Below are 4438 nucleotides of genomic sequence, written 5' to 3' on the forward strand. Positions count from 1 at the left end.
ATGCTCCCAGCTCCTTGGGGAGTCTGCTTCTCCCTCTGAACTTCTCCTCTCTCATGTTTTCTCTCACTCATTCTCTCTCAAATAAATAAATAAAATCTTAAAAAAAAAAGATATATATATATATGGCACCTGGGTCATGCCAGTAGGCTAAGCAACTGACTCTTTGTTTCTTTTTTTTTTTTAATTTTTTTTTAAAGATTTTATTTATTTATTTGACAGAGAGATCACAAGTAGGCAGAGAGGCAGGCAGAGAGAGAGGAGGAAGCAGGCTCCCTGCTGAGCAGAAAGCCCGATGTGGGGCTCAAACCCAGGACCTGGGATCATGACCTGAGCCGAAGGCAGCAGCTTAACCCACTGAGCCACCCAGGCGCCCTGACTCTTTGTTTCTGCTCAGGTTATGATCTCAGGGTCATGAGCTTGAGCCCCCCCTCAAGCCCTGCACTCAAGAGAGGCTGCTTGAAATTTTCTCTCACCCTTTCCTTCTGCCCCTCCCCCCATGTCTGCACTTGTGCATCTCTCTCTCTCTCTCTCTCAAATAAATAAATAAATCTTTTAAATATACATATATGTATAAAAGAAAGAAATCCCCTATATTAGCAATGAAAAAGGGGATATCACTACAGATTCCACAGCCATTAAAAAGATAATAAGAATACTGTGAACATCTTTATCTTCATAAATTGACAATTTAGAAGAAATGGACCAATTCCTTAAAAACCACAAACTGCCAAACTCAACCAATAGATAATCTGAATAACCCTGTAAGCATTAAAGCATTTGAGTTCATAGTTTAAAAGCTCCTGAAAAAGAAATCTCCAGGCCCAGATATTTTCTGTGGAAAATTCTATGAAACCTTGGAAGAAGAGTTAGCCCCAATTTTATGCAATCTATTCCAGAAAGTTAAAGAGGAAACATTTCTCAATTTATCGTAGGAGGCCAGTATCACCCTGATACCAAAAACGGATAAAGATAGTACAAAAAAGAAAACCACAAACCAATATCTCTCATGAATTAAGATGTAAAAATCCTCAACAAAATGTCATCAAACCAAATCCAACAATATATATGGGAAAAAAATTATATGCCATGACTAGTGGATTTATTCCAGTTATGCAAGCCTGGTTCAACCTTTGACAATTAATCAATATAATCTGCTTCTATCAACAAACTATAAGCAAAAAATTAAAATCCATATTTATAATATATATATATAATATATTTATAATATATGTGAAATGTATTTTTATGTTGACTGCAAATGAGAAAATAAAATTAAATTCCTAGTGCAGTACTGCTCCCAAATACAAAATACTTAAAATGTACCAGTGATATCCAAGACTTTTACATTGAAAATACTGATGAGATTTTAAAGAAGATCCAAATAAATGGAGATATATATATATATATATATATATACCATATTTATGGGTTATAAAACTAAATGTTAAGGTCAATTCATTCCAAGTTGATCTACAGATTAAACAAAGTCCCAATCTAAATTTCAGTCCTCTTTTTTAAAGAAATCAACAAACAGGCCTTTAAATTAAATGTAAATACAAATGCTCTAGATTTGTCAACCCAATTAAAAAAAAAAACAAAACAAAACCAAGGTTGGAAGCCTCACTCTTCATTGGATAGGAGTGCTTCTATGCTATTTCTATTGTACTCATCATGTTTTACTGTAATTATTATTAGTATAATGAATGTTCCTTGAGAATAGGGACAATGTCTTAATCATCTCAGTCTTTTTTTTTTCTCTAATATTGTATCCAGCTTTGTTAAGGACAGTTTTCATAAACAGTCACGGTATTTCAGGCAGGGCATGGGCAGACGATCATTAATAGTATACAACAACTTTCAAACTCTCTTGTTCAGTGGACTACCAAAATAAAAAAGCCTCTATAAAGCCCAATGAAGTCTTCATGTGAATCTCTGAACAGGGAAAGTTTAGAGTGAGGGTTTATGTTTCACATGTAGCATATTGTCCAACAAACTTCTCACAAGCCAATCCTGACTTTCTGGAAATGAAATGAAGATGGCAGAATTATCCACCTGAAGATCCACAAGCTAAAAAAGGAGCTCTTTGGAGTGTCATCTTCATGGTGACACTGGAGAGTCCAGATGGCCTGACATACTGGGAGTCAGATTTTGGGGTCAGGTTCCAACAGGTTTCTGGGTTTAAGGGAGTCAAGTCTATGGTAAAGGCAGAGAGGGAGAAAAGGACATAAAATGAATTTTAGTTTTTCCTTACCACAAGGCTTTTGTGCCAAGGTGGCTAATGTGTGTCAACATCAAAGAATCCCTTCTCCTGGGAACCAAGAGGAAGTTTCTCAAAAGTAGAAGGAAAAGGTATTTCCCCCTGTATCAATCTAGCTTTGGAAATATTCTACTAGTAACGTATGTCCTTCCTCTGAAAGAACTATGAAGTGTTCTGTGTGCTAACAATATAGCCTAAAAGAGAAGTTAAAACAAAATTCTGCATTTTTAGAAAACTTCATTAAAAAATAGGATTTCAAACTGTACAGTCACCACAAGTACACAGGTATCACTTGGCATCTCCAGCGCCCTCAGCTTTCTGTGCCTGGTGTGTTTGGCATCTTCATTTCTGCAGGGTTATTCCCATCCTTGCCAGCATCAGCTTTCCCCCTTTCCCTTTGGGCACCTTCTCTTCCCTCTTTGCAGGGGCGTTTTTAGGCTTGGACTCTGGCTCTGGAGAAGCAGATTTATCAGATAACCTTGAAGAACTTCACCTTGGCCTAATTACTTGGAGCATCCACTTTGGCCTTTCTCTTGGGCATGGGGACGATGGGGGAGATATAGGTGCTGGACACAGGGATGCAGTGGTGCGGGCCTTGGTCAGTCTGGGGGGTTCTGGCCTCTTCTTCATGCTGCTCCCAACATCTTTGGCTTAGTCACTTTTGTCTTAACACAACATAGATGTTTTCAGTAATATGTTTTGAATTACTTAAAATATTGATCATTTTGTATTTATATGATTTTAATTTGAGAAAAAAGGAAGATGGGCATGTAAATCACTCAGCATGTGGATAGGAGTTTCTGGTGATAGCATCAGAAAAGTAGCCAGCTTTTTCTCTTTCCAAGAGCAAGGTCTAGAATCTTGGGACTCTGGTTTCTATTTAACACATGGGGAACTTCCCTGGAGGTAATTCAGTGAGTATGGTTTTACATCAAGGAATTACTTCGAATCTGCCTTTAGCCAATTCCACATTAATTATTCATGGAAATTATTGCTTGCCAATTTTCATCTTTGTTTGTATTGGCTCTGATGATTCTGAATATGTATCATTCAATTCTTCAATGTGAAACAGAGGGACCCTTTTCAACATTTAAGGTGAACTCCTCAGTTCCAAGTAACATCAGCCAATGGATTTTATATCTTGCCAGTTCTCTAATACTTTATTCTTAATCCACAACCCTTTGGAGTTTTATAAATAACTTTGATAAATCCAAAAGGCCATCCACTTTCTCGTCACAGAAGTTGCAAATTGGTATTGGTCCATGTGTGTGTATTTCCAACCATTTTTCCTACCCAAAATTGTTTGTTTGCAATGAGATTTGGTACAGTTTAGATTTGAGATTACTCATAAAGGCTTTTGAAATTGTTGTTTGATTGTTTATCTTTGGGAAACTTCATAGCACACCACTGAAGTCATCCCAGTCAAAGCCTGTTTTTCTTTCCATTAGGTCATCAAGGACAGCACCAAATCAAGTATAAGAAGTAGCTTTTTCCTTCTATAATAAACAAAGATGCTCTTATTTGATTTCCTGGGTTTCTCATTCTCACACTTTCTGACCCAGAGTATTTAAACATTGTGAAGGTAATGCAAAACAGATAATCTGTTCAGATAAATAGGTCCAACATTGTCCACTCCAAGGGTGGTTATGGGGGACACAGACAAGATATAGGCTTTCAATTATCAGAGTCAATCTCACAGGTAGCATCTACAGGTTTATGCTGTAGTCTGTAGGGAGTGTCCAATCAGTCAGTGTTTGCTAAACATCAGTAACATGCTGTGTTCAGTGATATGAAGATTCCAGGCATGAAAAAGGTAAGGTTCCGAGACATATGTTTGCAAATAAGGCAAAGAAGTATGTGATAAGGATCAATGGAAATGTATGAATTAACCCCCTTTTAAAAAAAGATTTTATATACTTATTTGAGAGAAAGAGAGACAGACAGGCAGAACACAAACATGTGGAAGGGCAGAGGGAGAGGGAGAGGGAGAAGCAGACTCCCCACTGCACAGGGAGCCTGATGTGGGGCTCCATCCCAGGACACTGGGACCATGACCTGAGCTGAAGGCAGAGGCTTAATGGACTGAGCCACCCAGACACCCTTGAGTTAACACTGTTGAACTGAAGGGCAAAAGAAACTTACAATCGGTAGACACTACAAGACTTCATGGAGGAATATAGT

General features: G+C 37.8%; 1 pseudogene; it reads right to left on the reverse strand.

The window, feature by feature from the left end:
- Positions 1 to 2545: 2545 nt before the first annotated feature.
- LOC125089514 (non-histone chromosomal protein HMG-17-like) lies at positions 2546 to 2798 on the reverse strand (annotated as a pseudogene).
- Positions 2799 to 4438: the final 1640 nt, after the last annotated feature.

This window comes from Lutra lutra, chromosome 1, assembly GCF_902655055.1.
Source record: "Lutra lutra chromosome 1, mLutLut1.2, whole genome shotgun sequence".
Classification (NCBI taxonomy): Eukaryota; Metazoa; Chordata; class Mammalia; order Carnivora; family Mustelidae; genus Lutra; species Lutra lutra.